Source organism: Stegostoma tigrinum, chromosome 29 (assembly GCF_030684315.1).
Source record: "Stegostoma tigrinum isolate sSteTig4 chromosome 29, sSteTig4.hap1, whole genome shotgun sequence".
NCBI lineage: Eukaryota > Metazoa > Chordata > Chondrichthyes > Orectolobiformes > Stegostomatidae > Stegostoma > Stegostoma tigrinum.
Window position 1 is genome coordinate 16640336 of NC_081382.1, and position 20379 is coordinate 16660714.

Below are 20379 nucleotides of genomic sequence, written 5' to 3' on the forward strand. Positions count from 1 at the left end.
ATGCTCTTTTCAGCCTAAGGCTATAACTTTCTCTATTAGAAATCTACCAGCCCAAAGTCAATTACAAAGTTTTCTTGAGTGAAAGCAAAACAATTTTATTATGTACTGACACTTCGTAAAATAATGAAGATATGACATCAAGTACATGGTCACATAGGGACAAGGTTAAAGGAGGATAATGTTCATGAAATAATTGACAATGAAAGGAAAATATAATTTATGGATCTAAGAGTGTCCTTCAAGTGTAAAGTTTTCAACCTAAGACTACAGTGGCTTAACTGATATCTTGTTTTCTCACCAGTGCCATATCGCTGATCTCTTTAAGTTCTCAGTGTTCAGATTTTCTCTTCATTTTGTGTTCTGCAATCACAGATCCACTCCAGATGCACCGACAAAAGTAGATTTCAGCAATACAAACTGCTTTGTCCATATCAATCTCTTAACTCGTTTGTTTCCCATTTGATCATTGTAGAAATAGTAGAAAATGCAGATGCTGGAGAATCTGAGATAACAAGGTATAAGAGCTGGATGAACACAGCAGGCCAAGCAGCATCAGAGGAGCAGGAAGGCTGACGATTCAGGCCTAGACCCTTCTTCAGAAATGGGGTGGAGGGGCAGGGAGTTCTGTAATAAATAGGGAGAGAGGGGGAGGCAGATAGAAGATGGATAGAGGATCCATCCTGGGCTGGTTTTGGGATGCAGTGGGGGAGGGGAGATTTTGAAGCTTGTGAAGTCCACATTGATACCATTGAGCTGCAGGGTTCCCAAGTGGAATATGAGTTGCTGTTCCTGCAAACTTCGGGTGACATCATTGTGGCACTGCAGAGGCCCAGGATGGACATGTCATCTGAGGAATGGGAGGGGGAGTTGAAATGGCTCGCGACTGGGAGGTGCAGTTGTTCAGTGTGAACCAAGCGTAGGTGTTCTGCAATGCGGTCCCTAAGCCTCTACTTGGTTTCCCCAATGTAGAGGAGACCACAACATTACAGTCATTTTTTTAAACTTCAATATGTGAAACTTATCATACAGGTGTAAATCAAACAGGGGATTGAGGGTTCTTTCATGTCTGCCTCGTTTCATTGTCTCATGATAAATTGTTAATGCTAGTTCAAACTATTTTGTTTATTTCATTTCACCAAACCTAGCTAACTGCGTGGTCAGCTGATTGGCTATTGTAAGTCAACATTTTTCTTTTCTGAATCCATTTCAGAACTTGAAAGTTCTAAGGATTATAGCCCATATCTTATATCTACAGTGAAAATCTCTTTAAAGAAATTAAGACATTAGACAAACGTACAGATAAAACTATAAAATACTTCTGATGTGCCAATCCCAACTGACATCATATATAAGTTTTCATACGAGCCAAAAACATTTCTGTGAATGAACCTGGATTTTAATCCCATGTGTACAACATCCGCAAAGAATGAACATTAACCCATTGTCCGCGTTAGACAAAAGTGGTTCAGCTATGTAACAGACAAATGATCTAAGGTGCAAGTCCACAGCAATATTTCAGGTTCTTGTTTGTAGTATTGAGCACAAACATGTCAGCAGTGCAATATAGGCAAAATTGCTGTAGTCCTACCAGACCATAGGGCTGTCCTCTCATTACAGAGGGGAGAGTTTGAGAAGGAGAGTTTTTCATGGTAACCTCAACCAGTCAAGTATTTAAATCCATTCTGTTGGCCTCACTCTGCTTTACAAGCTATGCATCTGGATGCAGTGCAGTACCGAAGGAGGATTATGGAGCGCTGTTTCAGTGAAGATGATATGCACCATGCCTTCAGTTTCTCAGAAAGAAGGCTGTCTGCAGCAGTGGTGTTAGAGAAACATTGGAAGAATATAATTTTGGAGTTTATTTTAGGGTTAGAAATTATCGCAGATGAATGTTTTGTTTGTTAGAAAGTATTTCTCCATCCATTATTTTAAAGGATGATTTAATTTCAAACAACAGCGAATCACGAAAATGTGTTCAGCATGGTCCTCATTCACGAATACTTCTGACACCAATTCCTACAGTCAAAACTGAATCTGATTGCTCTGACAGTTTAGTCTGAACTTTGATATCAAACTTTCGGTGGATTCTTGAAACAAATTTTGTTTCCTTGCTTCGAATTTCTATGTTTTTGCTTTAAATTTCAAATGGTGCAGGTGCTGTCCTCTAGTGGAGGCCATCAAAAAATATGGATCCAATCATGGATTTTGGACATCATATATGAAAAGCACCGAGTATTTTTTTTAAATGGGAACATTCAGATAGAGTGACCGCTGCACTTGCCTTGTTGCTGTCATTTGAAAAAAGGCAGTTATTTGTAGGCTTTTGTTGTCAATCCTTTTGAATACAGAAAATTGAATGGATGTGAACCTTGAAGGTGTTCAAGAGTGGAGTTCATTTCTAAAAAAAAAATTTGAAGTATTTCACACCAAAATAAGGTAACCTCTAAACAACTAGCTATGAAGGACTTTTTGTTTCATTTTCAATACCAAATAAAGTTGATCTACTCATAGTTTTTATGACCAAGGTTGCAAATGGTATAATGAAAGATGTAAATGAAAAAGTAGTGGATGAAGGTGTTGGGTCAAAATCCTGGCACTCCCTCTCAAACAGCATTGTGGATGTATGTACAGCAAATGGCCTGTGGAGAGTCATAAAAGAAATTCACCAGCACCTTCTCAAGAGACAGCTAGGGATGGGTAAAAAATGCTAGTCGAGGTAATAGGTAGCAAGGTAGCAGGGTGGCCCAATGGTTAGCACTGCTGCCTCACCGGCACCAGGAACCTGGATTCGCTTCTACCCTCAGGCAACTGTCTGTGTGGAGTTTGCACATTCTCCATGTGTCTGTGTGGGTTTCCTCCCACAGTCTAAAGATGGGAGCCTAGGTGGATTGGCCATGCTAAGTTACCCCTTAGTGTTCAGGGATGTGTTGATTGGGTGGGTTATAGAGGGATAGGTGTGGGTGGGATGCTTTGAGGGTCAGTGTGGATGTCTTGGGCTGAAGGGCCTGTTCCACACTGTTGGGATTCTATTCTATTCTAGTGATGCCCATTTCCCCTGAATAAATTCAGAAAATAATAATGATTAGGTGTTTGTCAGGCTTTGATTTGAAATGGAATCTGGAAAGTAAGTCTAAGGAAGGGAAAGTGCTGGACAGCTTGAAGATTCTGGCCAGGGATGGGTTTGGGGGGGGAGTGGTGGTGGAGGACAGTGTGTGACAAAGGGAAATGTCCAACGCACCTTGACTACAATACCTCATGAAAAAGGAAAAGTGTACAGGACATCAGATCATGACTTGAAAGTGTATAAGATGGCCAAGTTCAGAGCAGGTCATACCATAGCAGTCACCATCACATATAGAAAGGAGACGGCAGAAGTTGAGGAAGAGGAGGAGGAGCTGGAAGCTTATCTTTGTAATAAGTTGTAATGGGGTCTGTACATACTATGTATTGGTTCACAAATTAATTAGTTTTCAACAGTCATTGAATACCCATAGAAATTGGAAAAAAGGCCCATGTGGCATCTTTACTTGAAAGTGACAATTTGAAAGTTCCGGTCAGTTTGTTTCACAGAAATATCAAGGTAAAGAAGGAGACCATTCAGCCCATCTTTCCACATGTTAGTTCACAGAAAGTTCTTAGAATAATGATAAGAGATGTGCTGTTGGATGACTTGGAAAGTACAATACTTGTTTGGGAATCCCACAGATCTTTTGGAAATAGACATGCTGTCTCACCAAATTCGTCGCATTTTTTGAAAATGTTGTGAAGTGGATTGATCATGGTAGCCTGGTAGATGTCTTGCACTTAGATTCTCAACTCACTTTTGACAAAGTACTACACAAAATGTTGTTAAATATGTTCATCCATTTGCATTCATTTTATTGTGTTAATTTAATATTTAACCTTACTAAATGGAAGTTGATGCTAACTCTGAAATTATTTATCATAACCAAATTGTCCCCAAGATATCCATGCAGTATCTAAGAAAATGGGTGTTTTCAAAGTGTATACACTATTGAGGAATAATGAAAGGACTGAAGATCTTGAAAACAGTTTGAACAACGATACAACATCAGATGGATCCATTGAGATCAAAGGAGGTAATGTACTGAAGAGCCCTCAAATTAATATGAAAATGTTAGAGCATGAGTCAGATAAAATAATTTCAGAATAAAATAAAAAGTAGTACCTGTATCTTTATGTTGAGTTCAAATAATATTTGGATATATACATAGTACCTGACCTTGTCAAAGACCAGTACATATGGTTCAACAAAAAAGTTCCACAAATGAATGGCACATAAACAATGACATGATGCTTCAGTTGTGTCATATTCATGCTGCTGATCATCAAGGCCAGAACCTCACAAATGATAAATAATTTCAGAGTTCACATCAACTTCAGTTTAGAAAGTGTAAATATTAAAATTATACAATAGAAGAATAAATACAGAAGGACTACTGTTCTTTGTCTATTTAATAGCATTTTGGGTAGCTCCTTATTGAAGGCATTTTGGCAATGCAAGTGCACAACATCTAACATGATGAATCCACTTTATAACATTTTCAAAAAGCAACAAATTTGGTGAGACAGCACCTTTATTTCCAAACGTTCAAAGGGATTCCCAAAACACCATTACCCTTTCCAAGTAAACCTACACCACATCTTTAATCAATCATCTAAGAACTGATATGCAGACATGATAGCCTGAATGGCCTCCTGCTGAATCCTGAGAGTTCTGCGATTCTGTGAAACTAACTGGCCTCAAATTCCAGAGTGTCACTTTCTTCCTTTTAAAAAGAGGAAACAACATAAACTTTTTCTCATAGGGATATTCAATGACTGCTGCAAACTGGTTAAATTGTGAGCTAACAGTTGGTATCAACAAAGCCCACATTTCTCAATGAAGAATATCCTGCTGCTCAGTAGGTGGAAACCATCTTGACTGCATCTCAGGAATATGCAGATCCTTTCAAAGACCTTTTGCAATCTTTCAGTAATCCTTGATTTTGTAACATAGCTTACAAAAATGCCTTATTACTACTGCCATATTGAACCCTGTTTTCGTTGCTGTCTTCCAAGGTATTGTAGAAAATGTTGTCCTCAACTGACCTCTGCCTGTCCTTATTTGCTGGTGTACTGTTCTGATTAAAATTAATAAAGTGACTTCTGCTTTGTTTAATTTTTCAACAATGTTAGTTTCACTTTACATGCTAAGGGACAGGAGTAAGTTCAAAATATACTTTTTGAGGAGGAAATCTTCAGCACCAACACCTTGTAATTGCCAAGAGGGTAAAGGATCAAAAAGAAATAAACCCTGGTGCTTGTCACAGTGGTTGAATAACATGATACATCAGAGCAAGACCTTTTATCAAAATCATGAAGATTGAAGTTAAGGTAGATGAATTAACTTTTTATGTCAGTCAGCAATTGTACTATGAAATCTAAACACGCATTTCTCAATAACCATAAGCAGAGAATGCTATAAGTAAAATAATCTGCACGTAACTTGAAACTAACTTTATTGATTTAGACAGTTCGGTTAAAATCTGGACTGATCTAATCTGCAGTTGCACTGTTAGACTCAGTTCATTTCTTGATGTTTTAATACAATATGGTATGCATTATGTCTGATCAGTGAAAGACAAATAACTCTTTCAAATGGTGATGACAAAGTACTTCTCTTACTGGCTCATATGGGCAGAATTAAAAACTACGTTCAATTCAGACTGCTTTAGATGTGATACAGTCTATGCTGTCAGCTCAGTGAACTGGAAATCTAACAATAAGCTTTTTGTTTTGCCGTTTGCTTTCAGGTAAACTTCTAAATATCGTGGCTACTGTCTTTTGCTTTGGGACCCAAGCAGCAGGTAAGCATTGAAATTCTAATACTGCTCATCCCATAACTGATTAGTCTGATTAGTCACCATGGGTGAGGAACAATCTCACGAAATAGATTTATTTTTCACCATACCAAGTCACTGAGGTTGCCTTCTTATAAATGTAAGATCAAGCACCAGTCATAAAGCAATGCATGGCTGCAAATTCTGAATAATGTCTCTGAAAGGAAGCAAGAAGAAAAAAACAATGCAACCAAGTGGCTTAATTCCAGTCCTTCCACCAACAGCACCCCCCGCCCCCACCTCCTCTCCCCCACCCCACCCCCCCCCTCCCCCCACCCCCACCACACAATTCCTACTTGCTGCATCAGTCTGGCTTTCTGTGTCTTGAAGGTGATGCTCCCTTCAGGAAAATATATTAAGATCCCAGTTGCTTAGTAAATAAGTGGATTTCTTGAATCAAAATTAGACAGATGCTCCCATTCACCAGAACATTCCAGGTTTGGTCACTGCCCTGCTTAATCAGGAAATCTCAGCAGAAACAAATAACAGGACTGCCAGCACTCATCACAGCAACCCAAACTCAAGGAGGAAGAGAAACAGGCATGGTGGACAGCTGAACTGATTATTCATTGACTTGTAATGGGAAGTGTGTAACTGGGGAAATTTGAATGAGTATAGAATCAGTGTGATATGTAGCATTCCTCCTGGATGTTTTCACTCCCGTGACTCACTATTAAGGCTTGCACATGAACAATTGCTAATAAGACAAGGTTACAGCAATAGCTATTGGTGCCTTGGGGCTTAGTCGGTAACACACTCCTTCAGTGAGAAACTTGTTGGTTCAACGGCTATTTCAAGGACAAAGCCAGAAGTTTCTGGAAAAGCTGAGCAGGTCTGGCAGCATCTGTGAAGAAAAAATCAGAATTAACATTTAGGGTCCAGTGATCCTTCTTCAGAACTGATGGTAACTGATGGCACCAGTTCTGAGGAAGGATTATCAGACCTGAAAAGTTAACTCTGACTTTTTCTTCACAGATGCTGCCTGACCTACTGAGATTTTCCAGCAACTTCTGGTTTTGTTCCTGGTTTACTGCATCCACAGTTCTTTCGATTTTTATTGCCTATTTCAAAGACTTGAAAATTAGGCTGGCTTTCCAGTAAGAGACTGAGTGAGTGGCCTCATGGCTGGACATAAAATATCCCACTATATAAAAAGCAGGGGAATTTTCCAGGTGTCCTGGCCAATACTTATCCGTCAACTAATTCTTTTGTAAAGAGAGGTAATATGGTAATTTTTTGTTTGGGGTTTTGGGGACCTATGCAGAAGTTGGCTATCCCATGGCAACATTACCACAGCATAAGCATAGTCATGGTCTGTAAAATTCTTTAGGGCATTCGGTGTGATGAAAAGCACTTACATAAATACTTCAGTCCAATCAGGGGAGATGAGATAAAAAGACAACACTTGGAGCAGGAAATTCAAGAAGAAAACAATTACATATTGGGAAAGAGCATTGGGACAGTTTTCAAGCTGCGCATTGAAACTTACGGCTATTATATAAAAAGAAAGCACTGTGGTCCTATCATGGGTTACTAACACATTGCATTAATGATACTTATCTATTTCTTTTCAATATTTCACCCATTTCTAACAGACAATGGAGTAAGGAATTCTTGATCAATGTGACAAGAACTTACATACTAGCTATCCCACAATGTAACCTCAGAGCCCAGAGTGACAATTACACACGAGACCAGCTGTCAGCCAACAGCCAAACCTGTGTACCCTCAAGAAGAGGCATTGTCGGGATAAAAAATGCACTGTAACACATGTTTATGGTTTAGTTTGAGTGGAATTTAAGAACTTGGCAGCCGGAGGCTTTTATGAAAAGTAATTATCAGATATTGACGAGGTGGCCTAAGGACACATGATTTCATTTGTTAAAAGTGTTTACATTTGATTTCAGTTACCCTTCTGGATCCAGTTGACCTGAATCTGTTTTTATTTTACTAGTAAATGGTTCCTATTATTAAGGTAACTGTTAAAATGGCAGACAGTCTGCTTCCTGACAACTGAAATAAGCATGTGCTACTATAGAAACGGACAGTCCCATAAAACTAACTTTCCTATTCTGCCACACACAATCCTAATGAAGCACATGATTGTTGTGGCTGTGAAGCATTTGCTTTATTGGAGTCTACATTGAAAGTGAAATAAAATGCAAGATGTTTATAAATAAATCCAGTTTCCAAGCATTTAATTCAGTTATTATGTAAATTTAATAATTTTCAGTTGATATTGTAACAGAATGCCATGCCAGACATTGCCAGCTTATCAGGTTAAATGCAATCAAGTTATCTTATTTAGTAGCAGACAGAGATTAAACTCACATCTTCAGATGAAATTATTCATTAACAGATGTTTCAGAAATGCCTTTTAAAATGTATGTGGAAAAACACAAAACAGTGTTCCTGCATATCATGTATGGTGATTTCATATAATGGGCAATGAAATGAAAGTGCAAAAGTGATTCTCAGCAATTTAATATTGTTTGGCAGATGCAGCAGCGTCCAAAAATATGTTACTAACTATTTAGAGCACATGAACAGGCCATTCAGATCAATAGGGGTCATAGAGTCATATAGGGTTAGAGTTGTCATTCAAATGAACCACTTCCTGCCCCTCCCTCACCTGGCTGACCATGTTCTGGTCACTAATGTATGTACTTTGGACAGTAACTGTCTTGCATTAATTTTCTAATTAGAAACAAGGAAATCTGATCAATCCCACACACATTGGATTTAAAGTACATATTTGCCTAAGCAGCTAAATGGAGCATCAAAGTCCAACCCTGTTTGCTGCCATCTGACACAAAGGTAGGCATACATACGTTCTAACAAAGTCACAGGAGTTGTAAACCTGAACCCATTTCTCCTCATCCGTCCCCATCCACACTGAGACTCGGTATTGCCCCTCTAGCTGAGGTTGACTACATCCATGTAAACTGGAAATCAGACCAGGACCTGCCTGCTTGAAGTGGCATGTTATGATAATGTGTGTTAAACCAGTAAACTTGCTTGTCAATCCATATTCTGCACAAGACAAAAACATATTTGAACCTAACATTACACTGCCAGTAGTTTGCCTGAAGTTGCAACCTCACAGTGAACACTGGGTCCTCCCTGTTATGTTTACAGTCTATAACATTCCTGAATGATAAGGATACAATTCAAAAATAATACAGGCATTTGTCAAGTAGCACCTTTGTTAAAGCAAAGAATTTCTTGTCACACTACGTGAACATTCTCCGACAAATGTTGGTTTTGAGGTTTGAATTTTCACAAAATGGAGAAGTTCTCTGGCTCAACTAAAATGTCACTGGGTCTCCAATTCTAGAACAGTTGACCCAAAACAGGCACCTATCGTTTTCGCTGTGGAGTGGGGTGAGGACATGTAATGGCTTACACATCTATGATACTGAATTTTTAAAAGTGTAGCTGCTTTCAAACAGATCTAATATTTGCTAATGGATGTCCAAACTCTTGTGTGCTTTATAAACTTCAGGAGGTCTAAACTTGCTGCAGCACTTTTGAAACGTAAGACACCCTGATCAATAGACTCAGAACTTTATTGTGTGTCATCTCAGTACAAGCCCTGAAGAGTGCCCATGATGGGTGCTGAGTAAATTGGCATAGAGGATATAAGAACAAAGAGTGCCCACTGGCATAAGTTGGTCCAGAAGGCTATAAATGACAAAGGTGTTGGGTAGTGGGCAATAAGTTAGCATGGTGCTTATGAGAGCTAAGGGCTCATAGGAAAGCAGGCATTGTTATTATGGAGGTGAGGATATGAGAGACCATGGTGTGGATAGAGTGGCACAGATTGATATGCAGAGTATGAGCGGCCATAATGTGAGATAGGTGTGAGGTAGCATGGATTGACATGGATGGAACATGAGGTGAATGTGGGAGGGTGACGAATTCTGAGAGGTTTTTTTATCTTGTTCTTTTTTACTGGTACTAAAGATCATTGAAGCTAGCCTTTCACAGAACCTGCCTGTACACCTAGACGTCTGTGGTCCCAATTGGAAACTCATTCTCACTCACTCTGCCCGCACCCACTGCCCACTCCAAAAGCAAGTTACATGCATTTTGGCATCCACAGCACATTCACAATAGTCAAGTTTATGGTAGAAAATTTCCAATTCCCACACTCCCAAGTTGGGAGTGGAAAGTCACGCTCAACTCTTTGACAGAAACATTAGGATGGATGTTCAACCACTTGGTTGAAGATTTAAATGTTAATGACCATCTTAATGAAGGAGAGGAGGATAAAAAGCTTAGTGAGGGAGTTCTAGGTTTAGGGTGATATTTAGTATCTATTTTTAAATTTCTAGGATGTTGAGTGGTTCTAACATTCTGTAATTGTGATAATATCATTGTGTGCTTTTTCCCCACAGATCTATCTTGTCCCTTTTTTTGGTACATGATAAAACTGGATACCATCTTCTGTTCAGCTAATAAGTGATATTAGCCTCTTGTCACACATTTCCCAGTGACAAAAGCTACCACTGTGCCAAAAAAGCTTAATTTCCCACTCAGCACTGCTTGTAAATTAACTGCAGTCTGTGAATATTCACTATCCAAATGTACTAATGAGTGTTGGAACAATGTCTGAACCAGAAGCAGAAAAAAGTCAACTGAACTGTTTTAATTTGACAATTATTATTGATGAAGATGAATCCAGATTGATTTTTATATTATGATCTGTATTGGTGAACTCACAAAGTTCATATTTGTGTGAGATTCAAATAGCGCCTGTATTTGAAGTAATATTGACAAAGCAAACACTGCCCACTGTCCTGAATGGTTATGCCAGCTGGAGATTAGCTTATTCTTGAGAAGCTTCATCAAAATTAAGTGCTAATCAGGCACTGAACTGAGCAGCAACAGACGTTTGAGAGGCTGAAGGGCCCCAGAGTCTGACATCTCACCCACCCAAGGGAGTAGCCAGCCAATGAGAGTCCGGCTGCTCCCCATTCTTTGGAGGCATCACCCCCACCTCTCCTTTATCGCCAGTCTTTCCCCTCTTCCCTTCCTCCAGGAGCACTGACTGTTGATGTTATTAAACTTAACCAAAGCCCATGGTCATTGAGGGACCCAGGGCCACAGGTATGTAATGCGGGAGGCGTTGTTCTCATTGGCCTCCCCACATTCTATGTGCCAGGCCCTTCAGCCAAAAAGTCTTACCTCCCACAAGCAAACACCTGCAATCTTTAATTTTTGACTCTCCTGCAAACTACTTCCCCCAGCTGCAGCTGGATGAATACCAGCAGGGGATGTCATGAAGCCCCTAAGTGGGTATTCATTGCTGTGTAATGGATAGTCATCAGTGGACCTTTCAACCATTGCCTAAATTGGGGCAGAGGCAGGAGTCTTCTGATCCACCATCCTTACACCTGAAAAAGTGCCCCCTGTCCGACAGATGACAGCTTTAAATTCCACCCTCATATCTCCCCCTGTCAGTATTCATTCAGACCTGCTTATTTAACATAAAAAAGTTCCTGTTTTATTAATAATTCAATCAAATTGTGCTCAGTTCTTAACATTATACCTTGCCGGTTTTGTGTTGTAGATTGTAATTGTTAAGATTTATTATTAGCAGACAGTAAATCATCTGTAGCCCAAGAATTAGGCCACAGAAACCATCCTAATTGATTTTGTTCATTTCATCTCCATTACTTGAAGGTACTTGAATAATAAGTTAGATTTATCTTCAAAGAGATGCCCTTTAAGAGTGGTGTGATAAAACATATACGAGTAAGCAGGGAATTTTCTGGCTAGAACATGTCATATCAAATATCAAAGCTACTCTGACAAGAATTTAATTCATGCTGTTCCATAACCGGTTGTATAGTCTCTTTAAAACAATGTGAGGAGTTATGGTTTTAACACAGGTGACTAGTCATTTAACTAGCGCTGAGCCTTCATTGAGTTAAAAGGTTACCAGGCCATGAGTTTATAGAGGAATTTTCAAAGCAAAATGACTAAATATTTGTTTGAGAGTTTTTTAAGTGTTTAGTTTGGGAGTCAATAAAATGGTTTTCTTTCCATTAAGAATGCATTTTAATTTTACAAAGAGTGTCTCATTTTTTATCGTGAACAATAACCTTGTAATTGCTGAGTTTTATTTTGGCATTATTGCAGACTACAAAATGTCATCTTAGAGAAACAGAGTAACCTAGGTCTCCTCTAAGCGAAACCCAAAGCCTCCTCAGGGAGACAAACAAATCAAATCAGGCCATGTACAGGACATAAAAATTCCAGGGGAAGCAGTAATGCCAGAATCCTGTGGGAGAGAAATGTTACCCCATACTTCCCTGCAAAGGGAGACCACAGTCTCAGAGAATAGTTCCAGACATGGTCAAGAGGAATCAAGTAGCTTCACAGAAAAGAACTTGTTTCAATTAGAGAGAGCTGAAGAATATGCCTTTAAGGAATGATGTTTTCAACAGGGACTAGCGAGCTGTTTGTCAAGAGCAGGGTTTGCATTGCTACTGTCCCAATTAAACACATCTCCTGTGGCGGGGAGCCTAATTAAAATATTCAAATAAGGATCAGTTGTCAAGATCAGTAATGTAATTTTCTTCGTAATCAGCGTTGCCACAGCTACTGCCTCAGTCTGCCCACAAACCATTGATGGCACAGGTCAAAAGACTTAAATTATTACGTAGGTGATATTTGCCTGCCCTCGTTTAAGATATTAGGATGTTGGCTGTTATTTTGTCATGATTTGTGAATACATGTAAATTTAAATGTACTTGTAATGACTGTACAAAGGTTTCACAAAAATTAAGGGGCTCTAGCCCAAAGAAGAGATTTTAAAAAAGACAGACCAGGAGGAAATTTACTTACAGAACAGACTGAAGAAGGTATGATGGCAAAGATCTGTATCATCTTAACAAAGTTTGTACACGGCTTGATTTTAAATATGCGCAAGTAGGTGGGTTTTGGCTGAGTTAGAGATCTTACCGTTTAGGTTCAGTCCAGCATATCTGTATTTCTCATTACAGACTGTGCTTTTTAAGCAGGGCTCTCGCACTGTTATCCTGCCTTGCAAATCCACCTACAATTATCCCACAGTGGAAACTGTGCTACCTGTTCAGATAATGTCTCAGTATTTGTTCCCTGAAGCTCTCTTCAGCTGTGAGAGTGGATATCAGTAATGTCAGTCGGTCCTCAGCCCATTGGCTTCCTTAGTTAAGAACTTTGCTGCCTACATAGATTTGGCAGCTTATTACAATGCGTGCCAAAGGAAATTTTCCATATGGTCATGGTTTGTACAGGTCCTGCTATATGTTGTGTAAAAGGAACAAAGTATGGAGGCATCTTTGTAAGGGGAACTTGATTAAGAGGAGGTTGAAGGTAAAAATTATGAAATGCTTTCACCCCAGCTTCTAAAGACTCTTGCCTTAATTCTTCAGCAAATACAGTGCACTTTAGCTGAAGAGACCCTGCCTATCTGTAGACTTAAGAAGTTATTAATCAGTTGGGGCTCAAATGTCATTCTGCGGTACATAATGTATGTCTCCGATATCAATGAACTAATGATTTTGGATTCATGTTGCATGGAAACGAAATTCACTTGCACTTTGCTGTATGTGTATCGGGTGTATAATCTGTTGAAAATCTCACACATTGGTCCAAATGCCTATGTCTGGTAGCTGCTCCCAGTCTACTCCGTGTAATATAAGTATATCATAAAATCCTTCAGTTTTATCATTTGAAAAGAAATAATGATTTAATTTGTCTCTCTAGATATTGTAATACAATTCCATTACACTGTGTTCTTGCAGATGTTTTCAGTGTAATTCTGGTTTGTCAGTCACAATACTACTAACCTGAGACTACTTTATTATTATAATGCCCTAAACAAGTAGTCTAAATATTTGCAAAGCTTTGAATATCCAACATGACTAATTCTTCTATGTAATGGTATCCAGACTGTTTTTCAAGTGGTATTGATGAAATTACATCACTCACAAAATCTAGACAAGAATGATCCCATTAAAGTGCTCCATAAAAACTCAATAGGGAAAATGTCGCTCAAAGGCGCTGTGAAAGAACATATGTCACTGCTTAGATTTTCTATCACAATTTATAACAGGGTACTTGAACAAACTGTTGCATGTGTCTTTCTAAATACAATGTTGGTCACTAAAAGGAATAAGGGCCAAATTGCATTCTAACTGTTGGCTAAGTAGCATTATTTTGTTCATCTTTTCTGTTCTATTTCATTCTGTTGTTAATTACCTTTCAACCATAAAGCTGTGTAGTGAGTTTGAACTAAGTAGTAGCTATTATAAACTTAATACTGCGAATATTAAGGAACGAGGAATGGTGCGGCTGTGATTGGTTTGTTGTTGACTCCTATTTCCTCCACCTATGATAGGTCAGTGCAGCATTAATAAGATGCAAGTGTGTAGCCATTCTGACATGTTCCTGGATTTTTCTGAGAACATGTGGAAATTATTGAGACATTATTTATTAAAAGCACATACTTCAACACAGCTTGAAAAAGTTGAAAAATCCACAAGATCTCATGACGAATTAATTAGGTGTTTTATTCACACGTGTAGGCTTGGAAACATCGCTTAACATCCAATGAACATCATTTTTACTTATACATTTTCTGTAATCTGTATCAACTTCATTTTAGTAAAAACATGCCTTGAATCATTTCCTTTGTCATTTTTGAATCCTATTCTTGCTTTTTCCGATTACAGCTTTTTCTTTATGACAAAATACTTCAACAATATGCTTATTAAAGGGCTCATGTTTGCTTATATAATATTATGTCCACCATCAAACTCCCCACCCTTCATATTAACACCACATTCAGCCCACATTAAAAAAGAAACCCTTAAATACCTTTAGTTGCATGGTATTGTATGGGAAATTGAATATCAATATTGTTGAAGCTTATTACACTGAACAACTGATTTTACTCTTGCTGCTGTTTCCCTCCTTTGACCTCAGCCCATCTCAGGGTCTGCACACATGTCGCAAGCTAGTTAGCTGCAGTACTGTGGGAGAAATGCACTGAGTACTAAAACTCCATTCTCTTACAATGTCCAAAACCTTCCTCACCTAAAGATGATTGCCCAAACAAATAAGAAAACCAAAGCACAATTATCACCTGTAGACAATTTGAAGGTGAAAGCAAAGACTTCTGCTCCCTGCTCTAACAAGCTGTTATCTCAAGAATAATAAATTATTTGTTCTGATACTTCAATTTTTATTATATAGCAAGCTTTAAATTGCTTCCTTTGTTGAAAATAACACCGCAATATGGGAAGAAGTCTCCCACGAAAAACAAATAAGAGATTGGTGATATGGTATACAATGTGTAAGTCTAGCAAATTGAATTAGACCATTTACAAAATCACGTACCAGCAGTCTTAAAATTCTCACAGTAACCCTAACAGAAAAGGAGCATTAATGTTGCTTTAACATGCAAGGAGAAGTGACACGCACTGAACAAAAATATTTTTATAAGTTGAAAGAAACACTTTGGGCAGTTCCCATAAAAAGTGAAGCAGTGAGAGCATTGTGTGAAATCCAGTGATGTTATACAAACTTGCAACTTGGACATTAGAATCATAGAATCCCAACAGTGTGGAAACAGGCCCTTCAGCCCAAAAAGCTCAAACTGACCTTTGGAGCATCCCACTCAAAACCATCCCCCCATATCCAACCTAATCAACATGCCCCTATAAACTATGGGCAATTTAGCATGGCCAATCCACCTAATCTGCACATCTTTGGACTGTGGGAGGAAACCAGAGCACCTGGAGGAAACCCACACAGACACGGGCAGAATGTGCAAACTCCACACAGACAGTCGCCCAAGGGTAGGAATAAAGTATGGAGGCACCTTTGTTAGAGGAACTTGACTAAGAGTAGGTTGAAGGTATAAATTATTAAACGCTTTCACCCCAGCTTCTGAAGACTCCTGCCTTAATTCACCAGCACTGGTGCTGTGAGGCAGCAGTGCTAATCACTGAGCCACCGTGCCACCCCCATTAGTTTATAATGGTAAAATAGTATTAAATAGTTGAGATTTGCATTGAAATAGCTTAATAATAATACATGCTGCTGGAAATTAACTTTACAACTAATATTTATTTCAAAGTGATCTCTTGGATATGTTTAGCATGTCAAATTTAGATCTAACATTATTTACTTTTTATATCTGTCTATTATTGTTGAATGGGCATGCCAACTCATTGTACTTTATGAGCTGCAGCTCTTGAAGGTGGCTGCCACAATCATCTTTAAGTTAGGAAATTATGGAGCCTGTCTGATTTAGTGAGGTAGGGAAATACTATTTCCTGGTCTAATGAGAAAGGTCTGTATAATTGAGAAGATGCAATTAATTGCAGGTTCGGAACTAGTCACAGTTTACATTGATAAAATAGGTGTTGTGACAGAGATTGAAAAGAACCAGATCCTAAACTGTTTTGCTCTCATGTTGTGGGACATTATAATAGTGGGTGGAAACTGTGACATTCCTAAGCATTGAGATTTCAAACTTGTTTACAATAATTACCCTCCTTGGCGAGTATTAAAGGTACACTTTGCTTTCTGTTAAGAGACGAGGCAGCTTAACAAATCCAAAAGGTTCCTGTGTCTTTAAAGTCAAGTCTGAGAAAGAGAACTCTAGTATTACATAGTACCACTCAATAGCTTTTAAATGCTGGTTCAAGTGTTAACTGGTCCAAAAATATTAAAAACTTCAGTTACTTAGCAATCACTGTTCAAACAGATCTAATGTACGCTTTTAATGTGAAAAATAATTCACACACTTATGGCATCTTAAAAGCAAAATACTGCGGATGCTGGAAATTTGAAATAGACACAAAGAATGCTGGAGCAACTCAGCCAGTTGGGTAGCATCTGTGTTTGCTTCTTTCTGCGTAGATTCTGCCAGACCTGCTGAGTTTCTCCAGCGTACTCTTTTTGTTTGCTTAAGTCAAATAACTGGTTGCCGAGGATTTGTTAGCTCAGTTGAGTGAATGGCTGGTTTGTTGTGCAGAGTGATACCAAAAGCATAGGCTCAATTCCTACACTGATTGAGGTTACTAGGACTGAAGGACTCTTCTTTTCAACCTCTGTCCTCACCTGAGGCATGGTAATCCTCAGGTTAAAACACCACCAGCTGTCTCACTATCTCATGAGAGAGCAGCCGCGATGATCTGGTAAGACTCTGGTGACTTTGCCGTCCCTTTTATAACTAGTTAATCATGCGATAGATTTTGATATGTTAGAAATGAAATTTGACAAAATTTGTCGAACTTTGTCATTTTTTTAAAACTAAAGCTTAATATGTGGTACCCAAATAGAGTAGGATTGTTCAGATTTACATTGTAACTATCTGCGCTGTCAGATATTCCATACAACAAAATGCTACTTCTTCTCTAGGTGTATATAATGCAAGCTCTTGATAACAAATACTGTTATTGATGCCAACTGAGCTTTATTGTTTAATTGCTAAAATCTGCTGAGTTGATGATCGCTGCTTTAAGAGGCAGAAATAGCTCTGCACTCCTACCAAAGAGTCGACAGAGATGAACCATTTAAAGGTGTTAAGGCACTAATTTTGAGCACCAACAACACAACGTTGAAGACACCAGACTTTCTGACAGTGAGTAAAAAAAGGCTGAGATGTTTAGATATTTCAGCCTAGGCATGTTTAATTTCTTTGTTGGGACCGCCATGCAATTTTGACCTCCTAAAGCGGTGAACAGCTCAGCAGATTTGAGAAATAAAACATGAATCTCAATCAGCGTTAATAACCGCATTTAACTGCACCACACCAAGTGACAAACTTTGTTACTTCATTGGACCAGCTTCATGACCGGCCACTTTGAGTCTGTTTGTAGCATTTAAGTATTCCACTCACATTCTTGAATCATTATTCATTGTGATTGTTATGTTGTCTAAGCCAAGTATGTTTTACAGCTTACCAAGGTACAACGCAGAGAAATTTGGAATGGTTATGTTTGGAAATGAGTGTAGGTTGAAATTTCTATGCCATTGGTTAGAAGATCAATAATCACTTTTCTAATTATATTTGAATATTGTCATGTAACACATATCCCAGAGATTATATTTAAATATAGTGTAACATTGTAATAGTTGTTTTTATAAGATTCAAGACTGAGATCTGACATCATTCCACAAGCTTCACTATTTTGAAAACCTCTAATCTGTGTGTGTAGCAAAAAACTCACTTTGAAAACAATTTGAGAAATATGGAACAGGTACTTCAAAATATTGCCCAATAAATATGTACCTTTTTCACGTAAAGTAATTGTTTTCTTAATGAAGTTGCAAATATTTCAGATCAAAAATCTGGATATAATTAAATGTAGGTTATTTTGATGAAAAATAAATTGATGTGCATTTCCTGGAAATGATTTTATGCAAAACATATGCAGGATGAGAGTTAATTTTATAATCCCTTCACAATTGCAATAAAAGATCCACCTTAGTAAAGATAATTTTATATTGCCTTTGATATATAGTAAATGGGTATAGTTCATTTAAATGCTTTATCCAAAGTTCATTATAATTCCTTCGTTGTATTCTTGGAGTTTGTGAGCAAGCAGATATAAAAAATGTATAGACTAGTATGATTCCTGAGATAGCCAGAAGTGAGAATGACCACAAAGTCATGGATTTTGAAGTATTTGAACCTCTGGACAAAACCAGTTAGTCAACTTAGTCAAAATAAAGTGGAAATATCAGCAGACAATCTGCATAGTTCAGTTCAATTCAACCATTGACTGCAATTTTAGTAAATGCCAAACCTTAAAGTAGTAAATAGTTTTCACCTAGGAAGTGTTAGATCTGTGGGCTATGTAACCGGGATTTCAAAGGTTATTGATAAATTATCCTTTAAAGCAGATAACTTTCTGTACAGAGAGAGATTTTGTGAATTGGCGTGCAACTAAGGATCTTTAAGCTTAATGGCTTATTTTTGGTAAAGCTTATAAGAATTACAGTTCACTTTGTACTTCAATTTTTAGTTAGTCTATAACATGATATTAAATTTGAGATCAGATACAATTGTGTTCTTCCTGGAAAATAACCTTTGGTCAGGCGCTCTTAATTCATTTTGCGCCAAACATGTCAAAAGCAGACGAGAAAATGATATTTGTAGCATTTCAGTTGTTTATTCTGGCTCTTTTGTTCATGATGCTCTTCTTTCCCCCTTCACTATAAATTTGCTATAAAGTATACATACATACAGGTAATCAGTTACTATAATGTCATTGTTCAATACCGCAATCATAAGTAGTTGCTTTTATTATTTTTCAAAATTCAAGTACATTTTGTTTTGATGCATTTGTATGTGTGTATAAGTGTGATAACAGCCTGACGAAGAAAGGTCTGTGCCTGGTCTATACAGTTTGGTTGTGCTAAATAACCTGGGAGTCTTTGTGTTTTAAATGTGTATTGGACTATGCTGTGCCACAATGTGCTACATCACTGAAATATAATTGTGCTCAAGCATGAAGTATTATCCATAGCTCAAAAGCATGCAAAAACGGAAGTGTCAGTTAGTGATTGGGTATTGATAAACTTGTCTATTTATACCAGTTTTGCATTTGCCCTTTCCAAAAAGTACACTTATTGGGATCTAGTCCACAAGAAACAGCAGCTCGCTGTCAGTTTGTGTGTGAATATTAAAAATGGCCCAGAACTAGATGTAAAAGCAATGAGGTACTTTTTAAAATTCATTTGTGGGATGTGGGCATCACCAGGTGACCAGCAGTTATTGCCAATCCCTAGTTGCCCTTGAGAAGGTGGTGCTGAGCTGCCAACTTGAACTACTGAAGTTTGCCTACTCTGAGTTGACCCATAATGCTGTTAGGGAGGGAATTCCAGGTTTTGATCCAGTGACAATAAAGGAATAGCGATATAATTCCAAGTCAGGATGGTGAGTGGCTTAGAGGGAACTTGTGTTCCTGTGTATCTACTACCCTTTCCTTCTAGATAGAAATGGTCACAAGTTTGGAAAGTGCTGTCCGAGAGTCTTTGGTGTATTTCTGCAGTACATTGTAGATAGTACACTGTTGCAACTATGCATTGGTGGTGGAGGGAATGGATGTTTTTGAATGAATGTCGTTTATCATACATGATAGTGTTAAATTGTCCGTAAATTCATCTGGGTAAGAAATAATGCAAATGTAACAACCTGATGTAAATTGCTGGTTAATTTTTGCCATTAGCCTTATGAAATTGGTAGCCATTCTTGTCCATCAGTTGCATTGATGCAGAAAGTATAACTTAATGCCTTACAAATAGTTAAGACTTGTACTTAATAGTGTTTAAGAACTCTTGAACACTATTATTTATGTTTCTGCATTCGTGATCAATCCTTTCAGCTGAAAGAAGAGACTGTTAATCATAAACTTAAAAAGATTTTTGCTTCTAATTTCTATTCACTTAGTTAAAATACCTTTTC

At 38.1% G+C, this 20379-nt stretch overlaps 1 protein-coding gene and 1 long non-coding RNA gene across 5 annotated transcripts in view; one reads left to right on the forward strand and one right to left on the reverse strand.

Annotated features, from left to right (window-relative positions):
* Positions 1 to 20379, reverse strand: part of LOC125465427 (uncharacterized) — a 122334-nt gene that overhangs the window by 27392 nt on the left and 74563 nt on the right. The window lies entirely within an intron of this gene.
* Positions 1 to 20379, forward strand: part of tncb (tenascin Cb) — a 315004-nt gene that overhangs the window by 24397 nt on the left and 270228 nt on the right. For both annotated transcript variants that reach the window (XM_048558919.2, XM_048558920.2), the window contains exon 2: positions 5817 to 5870. The gene's annotated coding sequence lies outside the window, so the exon portion shown is untranslated. The remainder of the gene's footprint in view (positions 1 to 5816; positions 5871 to 20379) is intronic.